The following is a 12,433-nucleotide window of genomic DNA, read 5'->3' on the forward strand; positions in this document are numbered from 1 at the left end:
AAGGGAATGAATATTATCAGAACTTGTGCAAGGAATATTGATTTTCCTAATTTTGGCAATAGACCAAGTCCCAAGCACCATTTTAGTGACTCCAGTGAAGATTCTTCACCAGAAAAAATGTTAGTTAGGGGTTGTAAAACATTGTGGAATTATTTCCTTTGCTTCAGTAAACTACTTACTCTTCAGACAATAAAAGTTTGCTTCCCTGGAGAGAATGTAAATGCAAGGTATTTGATCAAGTACTTCTCTCAGTCCTCCTGTAGTTTTTTTTACTGGAAAGGATAGATTTTTTTTAAGAGGAAAAAAAAAGTAACAAAATCTTTTTTGATCTTCAAACAGTTTATCAACATTATTGGGAAACTTTGAGCATTAGGGGTTTCCTTGTTTTTTTTTTTCCCAATCTATCTAACACTGTCCAGCAGTAAATAAGCATGTTTTCTTCAGGCCCAGAGCACTTTTCAAATATCACATGATAAGTAAGAAATGTTCCCTTCCATCATAAAGCAATGTAAAAATGACAAGGGATGCATTTTAAAAACTGGGGGCAGAAAGCTATTCTTACCTTCCTGACTCCCTCCCTAAGATTTGGGAAGTGAATTACCCCCATGCCAGACCATTTAAAAATTTGACCTGCTTGACCAAAGACTCGATAGAGAATGTATTTACCTTGCTTCCCCTTACTCAGTTTGAAAAGTGTTGAGCATTAATGAAATCCCTTCATTCTGAGCTGTTAGGAAACATTAGTGATTTCAAAAACATTGTTCTATCCCTTTAGCCCTACTCTATCCTGCACAGGGATGTTGTGAGGACAAATGAAATAATGTGTTAAAATGTATTAAAACTATTGGGAAGTACATCACTGAAGACATCTGCTGTATTATTATCAACCCTAAGCAGTTCCAAAAAATAAAATAAAATTCAAGTATAGAAAAGCTAAGAAATGAAATGAAAGACCATGATGTTCAAAGATAGCATGGAATAATGGAAGGAGAGCTGGAGTTGGACAATTGAGACTAAAGTCCAGATCCCAGCCCTAGTATTTACTAGTTGTGCTACCCTGACTCAGTCAGTTTATCTTATTCTCTGTTTTCTCATAGGTCAAATGGACACAGTAATATTTAGAAGACCTAACTTGGAGCTGTTTTATGAAAAAAAAAATGCATCATGACTTTTAAATAGAGTACAAATACTCTACATACAGCAAGCATTTAATATGTTGAATTGAATTCTAAAATAGAAATCACAAAGTTAGAGCTGGAAGTGACTCCCAAAATCATTCAATGTCCTGATTTTACAGATAAAAATGAGGTGCCAAGGAGCCATGTGACTAATCTTGGGTCACCCAGAGATCTAGCATATTTATTATTCATACAATTTATATCCAGATAATTGTAACTGCCCTTAATTGTTAAACATCTGGACTCTGATTTTCTTTCTTTTTCTTTTTCTTTTTTTTTTAAATAAGTTTTTATTGATAGAACCCATGCCAGGGTAATTTTTACAGCATTATCCCTTGCACTCACTTCTGTTCCTATTTTTCCCCTCCCTCCCTCCACCCCCTCCCCCAGATGGCAAGCAGTCCTTTACATGTTGAATAGGTTACAGTATATCCTAGATACAATATATGTTTGCAGAACTGAACAGTTTTCTTGTTGCACAGGGAGAATTGGATTCAGAAGGTATAAATAACCCGGGAAGAAAAACAAAAATGCAAGCAGTTTATATTCATTTCCCAGTGTTCTTTCTTTGGGTGTAGCTGCTTCTGTCCATCTTTGATCAATTGGAACTGAGTTAGGTCTCTTTGTCAAAGAAATCCACTTCCATCAGAATACATCCTCATACAGTATCGTTGTTGAGGTATATAATGATCTCCTGATTCTGCTCATTTCACTCAGCATCAATTCATGTAAGTCTCTCCAAGCCTCTCTGAATCATCCTGTTGGTCATTTCTTACAGAACAATAATATTTCATAACGTTCATATATCACAATTTACTCAACCATTCTCCAATTGATGGACATCCATTCATTTTCCAGCTTCTAGCCACTACAAACAGGGCTGCCACAAACATTTTGGCACATACAGTGGACTCTGATTTTCAAGACTCTTCACCATTTAGCCCCAATCTACATGTAGCCTTATTTCATAGTATTCTCCAGCTCAAAGTCTTAAATTCCAGCCTAATTATGATTTTCAGTCTTCTTTTTTTGCTTTCCTTCTGTTATCTCTGTAATTTTGCCCACACCCTCCACCACCTCAGGAGTAGATTTGCTAGTCCATTTCCATACCCTGTCCTTCCAGACACAGATTAGATAATATCCATTCTAGGAAGCCTTCCCTGCCCTGCCCCAAAGAGAAAATGGCCTCTTCCCTCCTCAGATTCAGGATCTTTCTTAGAGGAAACTTTCCTTTGTACTTACCTTCTTCTCTCCAGTACCACAGTTATCTTTTTATCCTTTTATCTTGTTGCTCAGTCCTTTCTGACTTTTGGTGATCCCATTGTCTTACCCATGGGGCTTTCTTGGCAAAGAAACCATTTTATAGATGAGAAACTGAGGCAAATGCAGGTTGTATGATTTGCCCAAGGTCACTCAGCTAGTAAATATCTGAAACTGAATTTAAACTCAGATCTTCCTGATTGCAGGTCCATGGTCTATTCACTACATCATCTAGCTGTTTGTTGAATTAATTTCTATTCACTACATCATCTAGCTGTTTGTTGAATTAATTTGGCCCCTTTCATGTTTGTATTTCCAAGCATTGTCAAGTAATTAAGTACCTTCCTTGTGTGTTAGCCCATTCTAGGCCTTAGGAATAAAAAAGAAACAAAAGGCATTATCTTTTATAGAGTTAATGGAAATAAAGGGAACCCAAAAAACTAAAGAATGAAAAGAATATATTGCAGAATAGGGAAACTAATATTATCTTTCCCATTTAACAAATGATAAAATTGAATCTGAAGTTAAAGTGTTCGTTTGTAATTGCACAGTTAGTGCTTGCATTTTTGTTTTTCTTCCCGGGTTATTTATACCTTCTGAATCCCATTCTCCCTGTGCAACAAGAAAACTGTTCAGTTCTGCACACATATATTGTATCTAGGATATACTGTAACCTATTCAACATGTAAAGGACTGCTTGCCATCTGGGGGAGGGGGTGGAGGGAGGGAGGGGAAAAATAGGAACAGAAGTGAATGCAAGGGATAATGCTGTAAAAAAATTACCCTGGCATGGGTTCTATCAATAAAAACTTATTTAAAAAAATAGTAATAATAATTGCACAATTAGTATATCAATGCAATATTCCTTTTAATTGCCCTCATTAACATGAATTTTTTTCAATATGACAATTACAGCTAGATTTTATTAAAGTGTCAAATTTTTAAAAAGAAGGAAAGTTTAGAGAAGAGTTGATGTATTCAGGAGGGCTTCATGGAGGAGAACCTAGAATTAAGTTTTGAAGGATAAATTGAATAATGAGGGAGTACTTACAGAAAAGAGGAAAGAACATGAAATTTCTTGGTTGACAATTTCATTTGTACGGCTTCTCCTGAAATATGTTCAGATGCTTAAGGAATTGAGCTCTTGGCAAGTCTGGAAGATGAATCCAAAATCATTTCAAAAATTAAAATTAAACAAAAAACTAAAATTGAACAAAAATTTAAAATGAGAATCCAGAAATCCAATGCCTCATATTTAGTTGAAAAGATATATAGAGATCCTTAAAAAATTGGCTTTCTGTCCATGAACTAATAAAGCAGAATGTCTTTCCCCTTTCAGAAGAACTCTCACAAACTGATAAAATCCCAGAAATTGAATTGACCTAAGAGGTCATTCATTCCCACCCATACTTAGCAGGGATCCCATCCTTGACATCTCTGGCATGGGTATTGATATTAGCCTCTATGAGGTCTAGAAGAGCAAAGAAAGCTATTTTCTTCTAAGCAGGCCAATGGTAGGAGTATTCTGTTTATGAACAAAATCTAACATCTCAAAGACTCAGCAGGAGAAATGTTTAGAAAAGATGGACAAATAAAAGTATGATTAGCTGATGTTGGGATCTGTTGCAGGGACTAAAGGGGCTTCAGAGGAGAATCAAAGAAACTAGTCAATGCTGAAAGCAATAGTTCTTTTTGTTTAGGTTGCTTATTTGAGATGACCCAAAAGAAAAGTCCACATGGTTTAACTAGTGAAACTGAATAGACTAAGAAGCAGGGGCAACAGGAAAAGGCTACTAGGGCAGCTAAATGAGCCTTTTCACACTGACTTCTTCAATGTAGAGTAGCCCACCAACCCCCTCATACTGGGACTAGGACAATTACCCTAACCTCCAAAAGGAATTGAGAAGAGGCAGAGAAGGGATATAAGCTGGGATGTTACAAGCAAGCATTTGACAGGATATTCGTCAGATTATTGAGGGAAGAAAGAGTCTGCACCCAAGACTTGGTATATGATCTCAGTAGGCTCTTGGTGGGATTTGCTGGGCCATAATTCAAAACTTACTTGAACAGGTTTACATGGCAGCTTGCTTACTTGGAGGAAGAGGGTCATGTCAGCTCTAGAAATGGTCCATTCTGGTAAAGCTTATGGATTTCCTGCCTCTTAGTTTAAAAGGCAGAGAGAAGCACCAAATGGGTATTAAATTGGAAGTTTTTAGGCTAAAAGCTTCCAGACAAGGGAGCAACAAAGGGAACCAGGCAGGAGGAGAGAACCTTGTTTACAAAAATAAATAAATAAAACAGCCTTCTATGCAAAGAAAAACTAGGCTAGGAAAATCCAAGGTCTGGATACAACATCTGAATGTTATTCCAGTGGTTCTCCATTTTGCCATTGCAAGGACAAGATACTCCTGGCCAAGGGACTTTGCTGTCATTGGTGGCTGTAATTGGGATTCAAATCTCAAAATCTAGTGGTATCCAACACTTAAAGACTCAGTTTGTCCAAGATTGTTAGAATCCTAGTGTTAACTCAATGGAATTGATACAATGCTTATTGGTTCACACATTAGAGTAAATCCTTACAAGGTGTTAAGTCACTAGTATTGATAGAAACAATGCTTAAGTTAATACCTTTGAGAGTTCACACATTAGCTCACACATTGGAGTTCACAAATTCAGGAGATTCACAAGTCAGAAACCCACAATCCCACTCTCTCAGAGGAGGAGTCAACCTTTGGGTTCACACACCTGTAAGAGATCATATATAAAGAAGCTCTTAGAGCTTCAGTTAGTGAGTCAGTTGAAAAGAATGAGAGGGGAGCATCAGTTGGAGATTGAGAAGCCGTGAGTCGGAGTTGAGTTAGAGACAGAAGCTAGAAGAGCTAAAAGATAAGCTGCAAGAGCTCTTGAAACCAAGGAGGTAGAGAGGCCTCTAAGAAAGCTTTCTGGGCCCAAGGAAAAAAAGACTTGGAAGGAGAAAATAAACATTTGGATTTTATCAGCTAACTGCATTTGGGGTGATTATTACTTTGAACTGAAACTAAGGTTGCCTCCAGGAAACCTCTCCAAGAAACCTGCTCCCAGAGAACCATCATATATTTTAGAAAAGAAGACCACATAAAATAGTCTTTCTTATTGATTCTATTTTATGCCAGGGACTGTCCCAGATGAGTGGATAGAAAATACCATAAATGAAACAGTTTCTAGTCACAATGTCCTCTTACATTCTTTCCTTGTTATTGTATTTATTTATTTTATTTATTTAAAACTTAAATGCAAAATAAGAAAAAATAGAAAAGAAAAAAAACATCGTCAGTCATGTGCTCAACAGAACATGAAGGAGGGGTTCAAAATATGTAAAAATAAATTTCCATTTCACATATATAATAATAGAAGATATTAAATTCATGACTGTCCATCTTTTCTTTGTTTTCTTGTAGGTTTTCTTTTGTTCTCTGCTGTATGTTTTTACTTTATTCTTATTTTTCTCCTTTCTTCTCCTCTATCTTTCGCAAGCAAGCTACAGGTAAACATAGACATATTTATCTATACATATACACATACACATACACATGCATGTAGATATATATATATATATACACACACACACATGCCCCTCACATATATGCATATCCCTATACATATACACACACACATATATACTCACATATATACATACATCTAAAATAATATTAATATGGTTGACATATAATATAGATTTCTTTCTTGATTGAATCTTTAAGTTTGACTTTGAGATCAATGATTACTAGCCCTACTATTTTTTTCTAAGAAATTCTGCTCCTGATTATTGTTATTGTTTTTGCATATATTTCTAATTTCCTATCCCTGGTTCCCTTACATCCTAATATAGTATAAATATAAAGTAACTAAAAGCAAGGTATGTGCCAAAGTTAATTAAAAGTAGTTTAGAAAAATAAAAGTACTTTACTTTGTAAATTGGTTAGTATAGTGTCTGGCACACGTAGTAGTTTCTTAACAAATAGTTTTGTTTTTGTTTTGTTTTTGAACTTTGAAAGGGATGGCACTAGTAGTTGAGGGGTTCAGGAGAGGGTTCATCTAGAATCGGTGTTTGGCCTGCAACTTGAAGGAAAAGTGGCTTCTCTGAAATAGAGATGAAGGACATAATGGAGATTGGAGTTACAGTACAGGAATACAGTTACATAGGATTCCATGGAATACAGTGAGGAACAGAGAGAAGGCCAATTTGGCTGGATCACAGAGTACTGGAAGAAAAGTGATATACAATGAGACTAAAAAAATGGATTGGGGAAAGTTGTGCAGTCAGACCTAGAGAGTTTTAAAATGATTATTTTAAGCATACTTTTAAAAAAATTTGTATTCCAAATTCTGTCCCTCCTTTCAGCCCCAAACCTACCCATTTAGAAGGTAATTAATATGATGCTCATTTGTTGTTGTAGAATTGTTTCAGTCATTTCCAACACTCTGTGACCCTATATGGGATTTTCTTGGCAAAAATACTGGAGGGGTTTGTCATTTCCTTCTCTACCTCCTTTTACAGATGAGAAAACTGAGACAAACAGGGTTAAGTGACTTGTCACACATCTAGTCAATGTCTGAAGCCAGATTTGAACCTAGGAAGATGTGTCTTCCTGACTCTGGGCTCAGCATTATAACCACGGTACCACCTAACTGTCCTAGGATTAACTATTAGCCATGGGGAATTTCTAATGAACTTTTAAATTTAATATTTTTTAAGAATTAAAAAAAAAACTTTCCCCAAATACTTTTAGCTATCTCACTTTTACAACACATCTGGAAAGAAGATAGAGAAAACTGTTAACTAGCAATTTTTTCAGCTGGGGCAAAAACAGGTGGATCTTGGGAATGACAATCTGATCACAGGTGCAATCTGTTGGGATAGGGAGGAGCTTTTCCTCTAGAGACTCCTGCCTGAACACCATAGAGGTTATGGAGAAAGAAAGGTTCCCTGAGATAGGTAACATGTCAGTGTTATGATGTGAGTGGGCGGGTTGCCCAGAGCTGGCCTGCAGAGGACTGGATAGCATAAAGAAAACAGTCTCTGCATTGTGCTGAGGAAGAATCATAACAGATGTTAACACTCTGGGGAAAAGCCCCAGTTATTTCAACATCCTTACAGCACTATAAGAGGAAAGATTATAATCCCTATTTTAAGGTCAAGAAATTAATGTCCAAAGAGGTCAAGTGATTTGCTCAAAGTTACCAGAGAGTGTTTAATGTGATAGTTTTAACTAGAGAGATAATCAAGCAGCAGTTATGTATAAAGCACCTATTGTGTGTCCTGAATGCTAGGTATACAGAGACAAAATCCAGATAGTTTCTGCTCACAAAGAATTTATATTTTATTAGGGGAAATGACATGCACATATGTAAATGAGCTAGTGATAGTGACTAACTATGTGATGCCATGGATAAAAGGAATTCCTGAATGAAGAAACTCTACCACTGAAAGTTCTTGTTCTTTAACTGAAAGTTTTAAGAGTATTTCACAGTGCCCTGAGAAGTAAATAATTTGTTCAAGGTCAGACAGTGGATTGATATCATCAAAAGCATAATTTTTTTTTTAACTCAGATTTTTTCAACTCTGAGGCAAGCTCCTTTATGCATTACTTCATGGTACCTCCATGTATATTAATACACATTTTGTACACCTTTGTTGTTGTCTAGATGATCAGTAGTGTCTGATTCTTTCATCTCATCTATTTGTCTATGGATTACTTTTTTTGACAAAGTGGTTTGCCGGAGTAGTTTGACATTTCTTTCTCCATTGGATCCCCATTTTACAAATGAGGAACTGACACCTCTCAGATTGTCTAAGATGACAGGAAAAGATAAGGATAACTGCTGGAGTGGATGTGAGAAAACTGGGATACTAATGCATTGTTGGTGGAGTTATGAACTGATTCAACCATTCTGGAGAGGAGTTTGGAACTATGCCCAAAAAGCTATCAAACTGTGCATATCCTTTGATCCAGCAGTATTTCTACTGGCCTGTATCCCAAAGAGATACTAAAGAAGGGAAAGGGACCCACATGTGCAAAACTGTTTGTGGCAGCCCTTTTTGTAGTGGTAAGGAAATGGAAACTGAGTGGATGCCCATGAGTTGGGGATTAGCTGAATAAATTATGTAGATGAATGTAATGGAATATTATTGTTCTATAAGAAGTTATCATCAGGATGGCGTCAGAAAAGCCTGGAGAGACTTACATGAACTGATGGTAAGTAAAGTGAATAGAACCAAGAGAACAAGTACACAGCAACAAGATTATATGATGATCAATTCTGATGCATGTAGCTCTTTTCCACAATGAGATGATTCAGGCCAGTTCCAATGGTCTGGTGATGAAGAGAGCCATGAGCACTCAGAGAGAGGACTGTGGGGACTGAGTATGGTTTGCAACATAGTATTTTCACTCTTTTTGTTGTTGTTTGCTTGCTTTTTTGTTTTCCTTCTCATTTTTTCCTTTTTGATCTGATTTTCCTTGTGCAACATGATGTTTGTGGAAATATGTATAGAATTGCACTTGTTTAACATATACTGGATTACTTGCTGTCTAGGGGAGGAGGTGAGGGGAAGGGAGGGAAAAATTTTAGAACACAAGGTTTTGTAAGGGTGAATGTTGAAAATTATCCATGTATATATTTTGAAAATAGCTTTAATTAAAAAAAAAAACAGACGAATGAGGAACTGAAGCAAATAGGGGTTAAGTGACTTGCCCAGGATCAACACAACTATCTGTCAGATCTTCCCGATTCCAGGCTCAGTGCTCTATCTGCTGTCTCACCTAGCTGTTCCAATTATACACATATAAATGTACATAAAATGCATAAAATAGAAATACAATGTACTTAGGGAGTGAAAAGCACTAATATCTGAGAGGATCAGAAACAGCTTTAGATGGCCATGTGGTAAACTTTTGAAGAAAACTAGAAATTCCAAGAGGAAGTGTTGAAGAGGGAGAACCTTCTGAACATATAGCAAGTACAAAGACTTGGATAGATATCAGAGATGGAATGTCATGTTTGAGGAACAGTAAGAAAGCTATTTGGTCTGGACTAGAGAATATGAAGTAGATGTTAAATATATTAAAGTATAAATTAGATACACAATAAGTATATATGACCAAATTTTGCTGTACAAAAAGAATCGGACTCTGAAATATTGTACAATTAGCCTGTGAAGGAAATCCAAAGTGCAGACAGGCAAAAATATAGGGATTGGGAATTCAATGGAATGGTTCTTAGTCATCTCCCAGAGTTCTTTCACTGGGCGTAGCTGGTTTAGTTCATTACTGCTCCATTGGAACTGATTTGGTTCATCTCATTGCTGAGGATGGCCAGGTCCATCAAAATTGATCATCATATGGTATTGTTGTTGAAGTATATAATGATCTCCTGGCCCTGCTCATTTCACTCAGCATCATTTTGTCTAAGTCTCTCCAGGCCTTTCTGAAATCATCCTGCTGGTCATTTCTTATAGAACAATAATATTCTATAATATTCATATACCACAATTTGTTCAGCCATTCTCCAATTGAGGGGCATCTACTCAGTTTCCAGTTTCTGGCCACTACAAACAGGGCTGCCACAAACATTCATGCACATACAGTCCCTTTCCCTTCTTTATGGTCTCTTTGGGGTATAAGCCCAGTAGAAACATTGCTGGATCAAAGGGTATGCACAGTTTGATAACTTTTTGAGCACAGTTCCAAATTGCTCTCCAGAATGGTTGGATGTATTCACAATTTCATTAACAATATCAGTGTCCCTGTTTTCCCACATCCCCTCCAACATTCCACATTCTTTCCCTGTCATTCTAGCCAGTCTGACAGGTGTGTAGTGGTATCTCAGAGTTGTCTTAATTTGCATTTCTCTGATTAATAATGACTTGGAGCATCAAAAAGCTTTATTTAAAAAAAAAAGAGAATTAAAGAATAAAAAAACAAATCCAAGTCTTTTGGACCTGCCTTGAATCACTGCATTGTTGAGAAGAGCTAAGTCCATCACAGTTGATCATCACATTATCCTGTTACTATATACAATGTTCTCTTGGTTCTGTTCACTTCTCTCAGCATTAGTTCATGTAAGTCTTTCCAGGTTTTTATGAAATCAGCCTGCTCATCATTTCTTTTAGAACAATAATATTCCACTACATTCATATAACTTATTCAGCTATCTTCCAATTGATGGGCATCTACTCAATTTCTAATTCCTTACCACTACAGGAACTGCTACAAATAATTTGCACATATGGGTGGGTGCTTTTCCCTCACTAATCAGACATTTGTTTCATTGCTCTCATACTCTGTTTTACTTGGAACAAGCTGGGAGCTTACAATACAGTTTAAATGTAAAGAGAAATTGCTTAAAAAGAATTTCATTATGTTTAAGAAATAGGTGATGAGTGTTTTGCTTTTTTTCCAAATAATAAAAAATGAATGTAACTTTGTCCCTGAGTAGAGGAAATTTATCTATCAAATCAACTTTTTGACTAATTCTCATGAAGTCTACGTAGACTATTATTATATTTTGCCTTGTGGGGAAACGTCCTAATAGAGCATAGTGCCAATGAAGTCACACACAGATTTAGAGTCCTTTGGCAGACTGTATTGTAAGTTCCTGATCATTGGTGACAAGAGAGAATAGGTATAAGAGTATGGATGACTTACTGTAATCTATCCCCTCTAATGGAGACATATCTCAAAAGGCCATTCCTAATAATAGTGGATCAAGAGCATCCTCTTAAAAGGTAGCATGGCACTTCTCATGAATAGGCGAGTGCCTGTAATTCATGTTATCTATCAGCTAAGGGATTTTCTCAATTGCTATTGTCTTAAAACAACACTTAGGAGCTAGAAAGCATGATTTCTCATCCCTCTCCCTACTTCCACTCCACTTTTGATTGGTAGGGAATAGAGCTGTTAATTTCAGAATCCCAGAATCTCAGAGTGGATAGGAACACTCTTTCAAACTTCCCTATTACTGTTTATAACAGCACCATCCTTTGAAAACTTAGCATTATCCTCAATTCCTCACTTTAACTATATCAGATCATTTGCCAATTATTGTTGTTTCTTTTTGAATAACAACTTTCATACATGTCCCCTTCTTTCTGCTCACACAGCTACCCTTCTAACTAGGTCTTTGATTTCTCACCTGGACAATTATAATAGAAATGATATCCCTACATCAAGTCTCTCCCTACTCCAACTGATCTTCCACACAACTGTCAGCTATTTTCTTAAAGGGAAGGTGTTATCATGTCACTTCAGTGGCTATATATTACCCTCTAGGATCAAATATAAACTTCTCTGTTGGGCATTTAAAGCTCTTCACAATCTGGCCCCTTTCTATCTTTCCAGTCTTCTTACTCCCTATAGTTTATGGTCAAGTCATAGTGACCAAAAGTGGTATGTGAATTACTTGTGATAGGCAATCATTTTGAGATAATTTAATTTTGAGACAGTTAGGGTCATCTGCATATGCTTATCTTGACATTAGTCTGATTCAAAATGTCTGTCCTGGACCAGATCAAACTGAATTGAGCTGATTTCCCTTTGTTTAGTTCTGTGTCAGTTAAATGTTAGATTTCATGTTGTAGACATGTTTCTTTGATTTTTTTTAATTGAATTCTTAATTATGTGGATTTTAAGAATATATAATTTTTTTTTTTAAGTGCAAAACATTTTATTGACCATTTACATGCTGGTTCACATAATGCCAACTCTCTCTCTCTCTTTTTTTTTTTTAATAGTTTTTTATTTACAAGTTACACGCATGGATAATTTTACAGCATTGACAATTGCCAAACCTTTTGTTCCAATTTTTCCCCTCCTTCCTGCCTCCCTCGCCTCCTCCTCCTTTCCCCCCAGCCATGGCAGGATGACCAATACATGTTAAATATAGAATATGTAATTATTCAAAGAAAATGAGCAAAATTGTGCCTTTAAAGAGCACACCACAATGACTATTAGAGA

The sequence above is a fragment of the Antechinus flavipes genome, chromosome 2 (assembly GCF_016432865.1).
Source record: "Antechinus flavipes isolate AdamAnt ecotype Samford, QLD, Australia chromosome 2, AdamAnt_v2, whole genome shotgun sequence".
In the NCBI taxonomy this organism is placed as follows: Eukaryota; Metazoa; Chordata; class Mammalia; order Dasyuromorphia; family Dasyuridae; genus Antechinus; species Antechinus flavipes.